The sequence below is a fragment of the Heptranchias perlo genome, chromosome 9 (genome assembly GCF_035084215.1).
Source record: "Heptranchias perlo isolate sHepPer1 chromosome 9, sHepPer1.hap1, whole genome shotgun sequence".
NCBI lineage: Eukaryota > Metazoa > Chordata > Chondrichthyes > Hexanchiformes > Hexanchidae > Heptranchias > Heptranchias perlo.
In genome coordinates, this window is record NC_090333.1 from 71,819,551 (window position 1) to 71,832,988 (window position 13,438).

Sequence of the window (13,438 nt, forward strand, 5' to 3'; positions counted from 1 at the left end):
ATTATAAATAACTTAAGTGTACCTGGGTCACAACTGGCTTAGTCATCCATTGCCAGATCTGGCTTGGTCATATCAAGCTCTATTAGGCCTCATTCTCCTTAAACAAAATAGCTCACTGCTCTACAACCATCCTGGAGAGCAAAGGTTACCCCAAAGAACTCCAAACTCTTTTTCAATACTACCAACCTCACCTCTACCAACAGGTGCGTGGAGCTCATGGATTTCTTAATCTCCAAAATAGAGAGCATCCACTCAGCTGCCTCTGCTGCTTCCCACCCTTTCCTTTGTCCACTAAGTCAAACCATCCCCAATTCCCCCTCTCACTCTAATCCTGTATCCCCCCCGATCTCTATCTAGTTTCTCCTTCATCTCCTCCCGTCCTCTCCAAGCTCATCTCAAAGTGTCAGCCTTGGCTCATTGGTAGCTCTCTCACCTCTAAGTCAGAAGATTGTGGGTGCAAATTCCTCACTAGCCCATAAGGACATAACCCAGGCTGTACTGCACTACGTGACAGAGTGCTGCTTTGTCGGAGGTCCCCTTTATCGGATGAGGTGTTAAACTATGGTCCCGTCTGCCTGTTAAGGTGCCAAAAAGAAAACATTGCACTATTTGAAGAGCAATGGATTTCTCCCTGTGTCCTGGCCCAAATTTATCCTTCAACCAAAACAGATCAATTGCTTCTGAAACCCTCATCCACGCCTTTGTGAGTTCCAGACTCAAAGCTCCTGGCCTCCTCTCTTCCAACCTATATAAACTTCAACTCATCCAAAACTCTGTTGTTCATATCTTCATATCTTATCAGTTTGGGTTCCGCCAGGACCACTCGGCTCCAGACCTCATTACAGCCTTGGTCCAAACATGGACAAAACAGCTGAATTCCAGAGGTGAGATGAGAGTGACTGCCCTTGACATCAAGGCAGCATTTGACCGAGTCTGGCACCAAGGAGCCCTAGTAAAATTGAAGCCAATGGGAATCAGGGGAAAAACTCTCTAGTGGCTGGAGTCATACCTAGCACAAAGGAAGATGGTAGTGGTTGTTGGAGGCCAATCATCTCAGCCCCAGGACATTGCTGCAGGAGTTCCTCAGGGCAATGTCCTAGGCTCAACCATCTTCAGCTGCTTCATCAATGACCTTCCCTCCATCATAAGGTCAGAAATGGGGATGTTCGCTGATGATTGCACAGTGTTCAGTTCCATTCGCAACCCCTCAAATAATGAAGCAGTCCGAGTCCGCATGCAGTAAGACCTGGACAACATCCAGGCTTGGGCTCATAAGTGGCAAGTAACATTCGCGCCAGATAAGTGCCAGGCAATGACCATCTCCAACAAGAGAGAGTCTAATCACCTCCCCTTGACATTCAACGGCATTACCATCGCCGAATCCCTCACCATCAACATCCTGGGGGTCACCATTGACCAGAAACTTAACTGGACCAGCCATATAAATGCTGTGGCTACGAGAGCAGGTCAGAGGCTGGGTATTCTGTGGCGAGTGATTCACCTCCTGACTCCCCAAAGCCTTTCCACCATCTACAAGGCACAAGTCAGGAGTGTGATGGAATACTCTCCACTTGCTTGGATGAGTGCAGCTCCAACAACACTCAAGAAGCTCGTCACCATCCAGGACAAAGCAGCCCGCTTGATTGGCACCCCATCCACCACCCGAAACATTCACTCCCTTCACCACCGGCACACTGTGGCTGCAGTATGTACCATCCACAGGATGCACTGCAGCAACTCGCCAAGGCTTCTTTGACAGCACCTCCCAAACCCGCGACCTCAACCACCTAGAAGGACAAGGGCAGCAGGCACATGGGAACAACACCACCTGCACGTTCCCCTCCAAGTCACACACCATCCCGACTTGGAAATATATCGCCGTTCCTTCATCGTCACTGGGTCAAAATCCTGGAACTCCCTTCCTAACAGCACTGTGGGAGAACCTTCACCACATGGACTGCAGCGGTTCAAGAAGGCGGCTCACCACCACCTTCTCAAGGGCAATTAGGGATGGGCAATAAATGCTGGCCTCGCCAGCGATGCCCACATCCCATGAACGAATAAAAAAAAAATCCTGTACCAAGCCCCACTTGTCCATCATCTCCGATCCTCGCTGACCTGCATTGAGTCCCAGTCCCCCAGCACCTCAAATTTAAAATTCTCATCCTCGTGTCTAAATCCCTTCATGAACTTTCCCCTCCCTATCTCTTTAATGTCCTCCAGCCCTGTGACACAACACCCACCCATCCTTAACCCTCCATTCTTCTGATCTTGGCCTCTGATTCATCTACCCCTCCTTTTGCCCCACCATTGGTGGCCGTGATTTCAGCTGCACAGGTCACATGCTCTGGAATTCCCTCCCTGATCCCCACCACCGCCCTCTCCTCCTTTAAGATGCTCCTTTAAATCCACCTCTTTGAACAAGCTCTTGGTCATCCCTCCTATTAGCTCCATCTTTGGCCCATCATACAATTCTCCTCGCCCTCTGTAAAACAACTTGGGACATTTACTGCACTAAAGGGCACCATATAAATGCATTTTGTTGTTGTTGTTTAATACAAAAAAAATGAATCTATAAATGGGTCTGAATGAATCCTGGGAACTGCGCATTGTACATCCAGAAATAATTCTGATTTGTGTGCATCAGTTTGGGTCTGTTTGTAGCACTCTTAACTCTGCATTAGGAGGTTCTGGGTTTGAGCTCATCAAGGATTAAGCTCAGAATCTATGTTGGCAATCCAGTTCCATACTAAAGGAGTACTACTGTTCGAGGTACCATTCTTCAGCTAAGATATTAGATCTGGTCCTTGTAACAAATTCTAGGACCCATCCAGTTTCAGTTCATAAGACATTCAATATTTTATCTTTTTACTTGAATTTGTAGCTAGGCCAAGTAATGTAACAAATTCCTAACTGGACTCCCATGAGTCAAGGGCTGATAGGAGCTCAATTATTCATTTTGTACGCTCAAAAGTTTTTTAACGGAATGGATTAAACTTCAGAACTTTCATTTTTTGGAACAAATAGAGTAAAGTGAAGCATTGTATTGTGTTTGAAGCTGATTTATTCTTGCATCTGTATAATTTGACTTAAATAATAAATTTGTTTAGTAAGTTTTGGCCTGAGCTATATGGTCTGTCAGCCTGGTGTTTTCCACTGATTCTGGGAGATTTGATGGATAGGCTGTACTATTTTGAATTTCCAATCTATACTCCAGTGACATAAGATTTCATTGCTCGTACATTATCATTTGGATCAAGCATTAGGTCAAGTTTCAATTCCTAGGAAGCACACAAATAAAGAATATTGGGAATTAAAACTAAATTGTAATAATTAAATGAGAAATTAACCTTGACTCAGAGCAACACAACAAAATAGGAAAAAAAATGCAAAGCATGGACAGCCAGCTTAGTTATATGTCCAAGCTGGCATAATGATCGATAAAAAGGCATTCTTCACAATAAAATGTTCCACTTTGAATTATCCCTTGCCATGACAGACAAGAAACAAAGGGAACTGCAAATGTAAACAATTTTAACACCGCAACTGAGCCAAAAAGGATTTGACTTATTTAGATTCTGATTCTCCAAGTGTAACAGCCATTAAAGATAATGGCTCTGACTCTCTCTCACAATAGAAAACTCACTACATTGAGGAAACATTGGAACCATTTTGTCCAGACAGGGAACTTTCTACAATGAACAATAATAAACAGGGGCAAGCCATTTCCCTTTGAAACGGGCACCTTCACTCTATACAGGGTTCATAGCCTTCTCACAGTGTCGGCTGTAGCTCAGTTGATAGCACTCTCGCCCTTGTGGGTTCAAGTTCAAATCTAGGCTGACACTCCAGTGTCGTACTGAGGGGGTGCTGCACTGTCGGAGGTGCCGTCTTTCGGATGAGACATTAAACCATTTATTTCTCAGATTGACTAAAACATCACATGGCACTATTTCGAAGAAGAGCAGGGGAGTTCTCCCCAGTGTTTGGGCCAATAATTATCCCTCAACCAACACCTAAAACAAATTATCTGGTCATTTATCTCATTGCTGTTTGTGGAACCTTGCTGTGTGCAAATTGGCTGCTGCGTTTCAAAAGTACTTCATTGGCTGTAAAATGCTTTGGGGTTGTGAAAGGCACTATATAAATGCAAGTCTTACTTTCTCACCTCCCCCTACTCACACAGACATGCTGCTCACAGAGGCCCAGTTACAATTTGGCTACCTACAAATTGATATAAAAAGATAAAATATAGAATTTTCAATGAATTGAAACTGGATCCAGGGTGCTTCGCAGTCCTATCTGCCTGTTCTGGGGTTCAGTTCAATGAGTACAATCCCACAGTACGATTGGAAGAAGCTGGGCCTTGACCCTTCACCTTGCCTTCTTAAAAAAAAACATGCACGGGCATCGAGACATGGGGCACCATGCCCTGTATTGCCAGATATTGGGGGTTAAATTGGATACCCCCTGAAAACGGGCACGGGGAGTGCAGTACGTGATTATCCCATGCCCGGTCATTGCGCTGCAGGCAGTACATTACGTTTGTGCTGCCTGCTGTTTTAAATGATTGCTGCGTGCAGCCAACGTGACTTGCGCTGTTGATTGGCTGCATGCATCAGCAGGGGGCCCCGATATCACGAGTGGCTCGTGCTTCTTAAAGGCAGCCTGCACCTCTTAAAGGGGACGAGCATTGTGCCTGCAAGAAGTAGTGGGAGTTGTTTGTGAAGTGATTCAGTGCTGCAATAATTTGAAGAATGGCTGCGCCTGCGAGAGAGCGTGCAATGATGATGCACTGGAGGCCTTGGTACTAGAGGTGGAGAAAAGGAAGGGCATCCAATATCCACAGGGGGGCAGGAGGCCCTCCAGACATATGCTCAAGAGGCAGTGGGAGGAAGTAATGGAGAAGGTCAATGCCAGCAACATAGCTCCAAGAACATGAATCCAGCACAGGAAGAAGTTCAATAATTTAACACGAGTTGTCAAAGTGAGTGAGTTCAAGTTTCAAGTGGCATATCCTACCAGCTGTACCACGAGCCTCATCCACTGCTCAATTCACTACACATCACCCACCTACTAACAAACTCTTTCAATCAATACTCAACCATTCAAATCATACACTTTATCTCACCCTCACACACTTAGCACTGTTGCAAGCCTCATACACCCACAACTCACAGTTCACACACACTGGCAGCTATTCCACCATGACAGCCACATCATCCAAACATCTTGCAGGACACTCACTGATACACTTCCCTGTTTCTTGCAGGAAAAGGTGGCGCATAACAGGAGGCAGCAACGAACAACGGGAGGAGGACAGGTGCGCCTACATATCCTAACTCCCATTGAGGAGACAGTGCTGGCCATCATGAGGACGGCCATCGCTGGGGCCGTGGCCACTGACGGTGCTGGAGGGATCGATGATGAGGGTCTCTGCATACCTAATCCTCCTTCTCTCTTCCCACTTCTCCCTCATCCCACAATCTGTTCTGTCTCACGTGCTGCAGATGGTGTAAGCACGCACTTCTTACTTTCTCCTCTCTCCTCACCAGAACCCAACCCTTCTCCCTTTGTCATTTCAGATACCCGAGAACTGGAACCCTCCCAGTCAGAGAAGGCAGAGGAAGAAGACAGTGATGATGAAGAGACACCGTCACTCGATTTTACACTCACAGCCACCAGCTCAGAGACTGACACTGCGCGTAGCTTAGAGGCCAGAATAGAGGGGGGATCTACACATGGTGAGACACCGGGCACAAGTGCGCAGGAGCCAGGATGTGGGGAAAGGATACCACAGGTGCCAGCACACTGGACGGTGAGGTCGCAGATTAGTTCTGCTGCAGATGATTCAGATGATGACTTTGATGGGCCAGGCTACAGAAGAAGGCTGATGGGCATATACAACCAAGTGCTTGGGGCACTGCAAAGCCTGCCAGGAAGCCTGTGCACAATGTCAAGGGGCATGGAGGAGTCCAGCTCCAACTTGGCTCTCAACTTTGCGTAGAGTTTGGAGCTCATCCTTTCCAACATGGAACAGGTGGTCACATTCATCAGCACACCTGTGCAACCCACCATGCTGCGGCATCTGATGACTGATGTAACAGCTTTAATCAAAGGTCTGACTGCTGCCATCATGGCTCTGGGTACCACAGAGAAAGGGGCTTCCAGGGCATCACGGCAGTCCAGCAATCTGTTCTCCAACAGATCACCAGAATTACTGAGTCGCCGTCCCGGGAGAATGGCAGTGGCTCCATGGAACACGAGTCTGCTGTCCTCAGAATGACAGCATTCCTGCTCCCACCCCTGCCACTCCGCTCATGCCCTTCCTGTTGCCTGTCAGCCAGCCAGGCCAGACTGCTGCAGCCCAGGCCGAGATGGTGCAGTCTGAAGCCGGGCCTTCCCGGCCCAGAGTTGCTCGAGGTCGACCTCCAAGGCCATCTGCAGTCTCCTCAATTGAAGGTCAGCAGCCTCCCACCACCCATGCTCCAGCCACTGGGGAAGCACCTCGTAGGAGCACTAGGATAGGTAAAGGCACACGGACAACGGGGACTAAGGGAATGCACAAGGGTGAATAGTGTCATTTTGTTTCCATAATTCCATGTGTTAGTTTATAAATGTGGATTTGAATTTGTATTTGGTGGTGGTTTTTATTTCTGTGATGAGCTGAGGGAGGAAGCAATGTGTAATCATAAGGAGGATGGTTTGATGGTCATGTGGGAGAGGAAAGGTAAGGAGTGTGGGACTGTTGGTGAATGGGGAGGTGTCGTTGAGGTTACTCTATTGCTTAATAATAATCTGATCACACGGAGCCCTGGCAGACAGGGCCTGTCTACGTTGTAGCCTCCCTTCCTCCCGCTCCACTTCCTGTTCCACTTCCTCCTCCTCCTCCTCCTTCGCTTCCTCCTCCACTTCCTCCTCCTCCACTTGCTCCTCCTCCTCCTCTTGCTCATGCTCCTCAGCTTCTCACCTGATAGGTGGTGACAAGGGTTGTTCCCTCATGATGTCGCGGTTGCAAGCAGCATGCAGCGTACAACGACAAATCTTGCTACCCACTCAGCAGAGTATTGCAGGGCTCCTCCAGAGTGGTCCAGGCATCAGAAGCGTTGCTTGAGGACGCCTCTGGTGTGCTCTATGATGTTCCGTGTGGCAGCATGGCTCTCGTTGTAGGACTTCTGTGCGTGTGTGCGTGGATTCCTGACCAGAGTCATGAGCCATGTCATGAGGGGATAGAACTTGTCGCCCAGTAGCCTTTGAATTGCTGCTGGTTGAAATACAGGTGGCACATCGGACTGTCGCAGAATGAAGGAATCATGACTGCTGCCAGGGTAACGGGCATTGGCCTGCATGATACGCTGCCTGTGGTCGCACACCAGCTGTGCATTGAGGGAGTGGAATCCCTTTCTGTTCATGAATATGGCCGAGTTCAGATGAGGAGCTCACAAGGCAATGTGCATTCAGTCAATGGCACCCTGCACCGTGGGGAAGCCTGCAATGAGAGCAAAACCTCCTGCTTGCTCCGCCTGCTTGTCTCTGGTAAGAAGGAAAGAGATGAATGTGTTTCTCATTGTATAGGGAGCCCCAGTGATCTCCCTTATACTGCAGTGCACTGCAAACTGCGAGATGTTGCTTATATCTCCAGCAGTAGCCTGAAAGGAGCCAGAGCCATAAAAATTAGGAGCCATGGTCACCTTGACAGCCACAGGCGATGTTGTCCTTGCCCTGTCTTGAGGCTGCACTTGTGGCTGCAGCAGTTGACAAATTTCAGTCACGGCCTCTTTAGTGAACCGAAGACGTCGGATGTACTGGTTGTCGCTGAAGCTGAGGTAAGAGAATTGCTCCCAGATCACTCCGTGGACATGGCCTCCTGCTGAGGGCCCTGCTCCTACTCCTGCTCCTCCTCCTCCTCCTCCCTCTCCTAGCAGCTTGTCCTGCTCTGCCTGGTCTCTCTTCATTCTCCCAGACATGTTCAATTCCCAGAGGATGCCCTACCAGGCCATCCATGTCTGGAAGTAACTTTTTCCGGCAGAATATTTTAAATGACACAAAGAGTACAACAAAACCAGCCAGGCCACTCTCCCTGTAGAGAATTGAAACTTTATCCAAGTAGAGGAAACCTCCAAAAACACGTACAATTGCACCAGCAGCCAGAAGAAATAATCCAGCAACTAACCAGTAATTGCTTCATGATCCCTTTAAATAGCGCTGGTAGGGGGCCCTTTAAGTCCTGCTCAGTTGTGTGAGGTTAAGACAGGGCGTTGACTGGACTGTGGAGTTCCAAAATAGTAGTGGTGCCGTCAAATCAACGTTGCACACTGATTTATGGCTTAATCTCTCTACTCTACATGCTGCCAGCGGTTGTTAGGCGCACATGCAAACACCTTTACCAAGATGGCGCTGAGCACATCACATCGGAAGTGTTTGTGCGCATCTTGGACCCCATTTTCGGGGCTTAGGTGTCCGCGTAGCACCTAAAAAACGGGTGCTACACAGCCCAAATTCACCCCCCCTTGTTGTTAGACTTCCATTTTGGAGATGTCAGTGGCATACTTACATTCATTATTCAGCTAAGTGCTACACCGGAATGATTTAAATGGATGAAAGTAATTAATGTCACATTGAGATTTTGCATCAAGCTCAGAATCAGTTGTCCAACATGAATATGGAATGAAATCTTCTGAATAATTACTGGGGTTTTCGCCAAACTGCCGCTGTGGTATGGATGAAATTTCACTCTTTTAGAAGCTTTCAGTACGTGTGGACAGCCCCCCCGTAATGTGTGAACTGCTCAGACACCACAGTTGAACTTTACAATTGCTGCAGTTATTTAGGGGAGTATATCTGCGGACTTTTTGTGGAACATTTTATGGAAATATTTTAATGTCTGTTCAATGTTCTGTTACAAATTTTCCTTTCTGAACATGAAGTGGAAGGATGAGATACTTGCATCTTTATCAGCTCGAACTTATGTTCCATTATTTAGACTCATTTTCTCAAAAAATGGCAAATACCAGGAATTCCTTGCCAAAAGCGGTAATTTCCTTTGGCTTTCTTCTCATGCAGATGAGCCTCAAACGCTCCCAGGTCAATGTGTAAAGTAAAGCTTTACCTGCAAAGTACCACGTACTCCCAGATCTGGTAAATCACACATTAGATGCAGAATAAGTCTCCCTCTACACTGCCCATCAAACAGTCCCAGATCTGGTAAATCACACATTAGATGCAGAATAAGTCTCCCTCTACACTGCCCATTAAACAGTCCCAGATCTGGTAAATCACACATTAGATACAGAATAAATCTCCCTCTACACTGCCCATCAAACAGTCCAAGATCTGGTAAATCATACATTAGATGCAGAATAAATCTCCCTCTACACTGCCCATCAAACAGTCCCAGATCTGGTAAATCATACATTAGATGCAGAATAAATCTCCCTCTACACTGCCCATCAAACAGTCTCAGATCTGGTAAATCATACATTAGATGCAGAATAAATCTCCCTCTACACTGCCCATCAAACAGCCCCAGATCTGGTAAATCACACATTAGATGCAGAGACAATCGCCCTCTATACTCCCCATCAAACAGTCCCAGATCTGGTAAATCACAGGTAAAATGCAAAGTAAAACTCCCTGTACATTGCTCCATATAACACATCCAGGCCCATTTATACACATAGTTATGCAGTAAAGTGTAAAACTCCCTCTACACTGCCCAAGAAACACTCCCGGGTTTTGATGAAGCACAGTTTAGGTGTAGAGTAGAAGCAAAGGAGGAAAGAAGGAACTTGAATTTATAGATGCCTTTCATGACCTCAGGATGTTCCAAGTGCTTCACAGCCAATGACGTACTTTTTTGAAGTGTAGTCACTGTTGTAATGTAAGTAAACATGGCCACCAATTTGCACATAAAAAGGTCCCACAAACAGAAATGAGATACAGAGACCAGATAATCTGATTTTTGTGATGTTGTTTGAGGGATAAATATTGGCCAGGACAGTAGGAGAACTCCCCTACTCTTCTTCGAAATACTGTCATGGGATCTTTTACATCCATCTGAGAGGGCAGATAGCCTCGGTTTAATGTCTCATTGGCTCCACGAATCACTCGCAAGTCCAATACAACACAGGCCAGACTCAGGGTAAAGCTCCCTCTAGCCTGTTCCATCAATCATTGCCAGGTCAGATAATGCACAGGCTGGATTCAGAATAAAGCTCCCTCTAGCCTGTTCCATCAATCATTGCCAGGTCAGATAATGCACAGGCTGGATTCAGAATAAAGCTCCCTCTAGCCTGTTCCATCAATCATTGCCAGGTCAGATAATGCACAGGTAGGATTCAGAATAAAGCTCCATCGAACCTGTTCCATCAACAATCATTGCCAGGTCAGATAATGCACAGGCTGGATTCAGAATAAAGCTCCCTCTAGCCTGTTCCATCAATCATTGCCAGGTCAGATAATGCACAGGCTGGATTCAGAATAAAGCTCCCTCCAACCTGTTCCATCAATCATTGCCAGGTCAGATAATGCATAGGCTGGGTTCAGAATAAAACTCCATCGAACCTGTTCCGTCAATCATTGCCAGGTCAGATAATGCACAGGCTGGATTCAGAATAAAGCTCCCTCTGGCCTGTTCCATCAATCATTGCCAGGTCAGATAATGCACAGGTAGGATTCAGAATAAAGCTCCATCGAACCTGTTCCATCAACAATCATTGCCAGGTCAGATAATGCACAGGCTGGATTCAGAATAAAGCTCCCTCTGGCCTGTTCCATCAATCATTGCCAGGTCAGATAATGCACAGGCTGGATTCAGAATAAAGCTCCCTCTGGCCTGTTCCATCAATCATTGCCAGGTCAGATAATGCACAGGTAGGATTCAGAATAAAGCTCCATCGAACCTGTTCCATCAACAATCATTGCCAGGTCAGATAATGCACAGGCTGGATTCAGAATAAAGCTCCCTCTGGCCTGTTCCATCAATCATTGCCAGGTCAGATAATGCACAGGCTGGATTCAGAATAAAGCTCCCTCTGGCCTGTTCCATCAATCATTGCCAGGTCAGATAATGCATAGGCTGGGTTCAGAATAAAGCTCCCTCTAGCCTGTTCCGTCAATCATTGCCAGGTCAGATAATGCACAGGTAGGATTCAGAATAAAGCTCCATCGAACCTGTTCCATCAACAATCATTGCCAGGTCAGATAATGCATAGGCTGGGTTCAGAATAAAGCTCCCTCTAGCCTGTTCCATCAATCATTGCCAGGTCAGATAATGCACAGGTAGGATTCAGAATAAAGCTCCCTCTAGCCTGTTCCATCAATCATTGCCAGGTCAGATAATGCACAGGTAGGATTCAGGATAAAATTCTCTCTAACCTGTTCTGTCAATCATTCCCAGGTCCGATACAACACAGGCTGGATTCAGGGTAAAGCTCCCTGCAGCCTGTTCCATCAATCATTCCCAGGTCAGATGCTGCATTCAGCTTGGATTCAGGATAAATCTCTCTCTATGTTGTGACAATGCATCTTGACTTTTCCCCACCTGGGGACATTTTAATTTCCCACACCAATCACTCCTGGCAAACTTAAATAGCTATTTAACTGGCCTAATGACCTATCCTAGCTGAGTTTAAATCTCCGAGTCTATTGTCCGTCCTGACCAAGCAGACAAAGCAATTAATCCTCACTAGTGATGGCTGCAGTATTTTTTTTTGGATTTTAAAATGCTCATCATGAAGCCTGATTAGTTTGCGATTTATGCCAGAGTTTCGGTGCTCTGAGAACAGACTCACAGGGAGAGGGATAACATTTATGAGCGCTGTCACTGTCTCAGAGCTTTTAATTAACGTGGGAAAGAGAAGTGGGAAACACACAGGGACATTCAGAAACGTGCGGATTTATTTTAATTTTCTCTCCAGATGTAACACTGAATAATCAATAGCTGCTCAGCAACGTTGCAATTCAAAATGTTGAAGTGACAGTCTGTAACTCTAGTTGTGTTTCTGCGTGTATTTTTGTTAGTTATTTTTTTGATGCCTATTTAAGCATCCTGGTGGTTCCTTTGATTTCTTCTCAATATTTTCAACCTTTTGACTCAGTTGCATGCCGGGAACAGAGGAATGAAGCCACAGGGGCACAGAAAGTGGCAACTAACAGACACCAATTATAGGGAATTATTCTGCTTCTCAGCTCAGAGTGCGTAAGCATCTTTTTGTTATGCAGTGCTGGACATCAGAACTGTTGCTAGGCTACCTTGTTACAGAGAGAAATATCTAAAATACATATTTTAAAAATATATCTATTTATGTATCGAAATATATCCACGTACATCTATGTATTTATCAATGAATCTCCCACGACATTGTAATAACAGAGTTATTATATGATGCAGCACCGAACTGTGTTGTTACCAGGTCCATTTGATTTGCAGTAACTGCTCATAATATTATGTGTTCTCTTACACATGCACTCAATTTTTATACTGTACCTTTTGTAAAAAGCCAGGATACGCAGAAAAATGGCAGACAAGGTGTACCGGGATGGAGGTAGACACCTGGCACTTAGCAGCACCACAAACAGCAATATGATAATGACCAGATAATCTATTTTAGTGATGGTGGTTGAGGGATAAATATTGGCCAGGACACCGGGGAGAACTCCCCTGCTCTTCTTTGCAATAGTACCATGGGATCTATTATGTCCACCCAAAAGGACAGAAGAGGCCTTGGTTTAATGTCTCATCTGAAAGGCAGCACCTCTGACAGTACAGCTCTCCCACAGTACTGCACTGGAGTATCAGCCTAAGGAGGGGGATACTGGGCATTGATAATACTGGCGGGGGTCCTGGTCTTTTACAGAACTGGGTTGGGGGACCGTCAACTTTTTTAGCACTATGCTGGGGGTCCCAAGGTTTGGCAACGCTAAGTGGGACCCTGGGTTTTAGCAACACAGTGAGTGCAGGATTTGGTAACACTGAGGGATGGTCCTGGGAGTTTGACAGCCCTGGTGTTGGTTTCTGGAGTTTGGCAGCATTGAGGGGGATGTGGCTTGGGATTTAATGGCCTGACATTTAATGATGTGGAGATGCCGGTGATGGACTGGGGTTGACAATTGTAAACAATTTTACAACACCAAGTTATAGTCCAACAATTTTTATTTGAAATCTACAAGCTTTCGGAGGCTTCCTCCTTCGTCAGGAGCTCCTGAACATTTACCCGACGAAGGAGGAAGCCTCCGAAAGCTTGTAGATTTCAAATAAAAATTGTTGGACTATAACTTGCTGACATTTAATGGCATAATGGGTGGGGACTTAGTGCTTGGTGATTGACGGCACTGAGTGGATGGTCTGACAACCCCAGGGAGGAAGTATAATGTAGGAGCTAGTAGCACTGGGGAAGGGGTAGAAGGTCTGGGGGCAGCACTTGGGGTTGGAAGAATT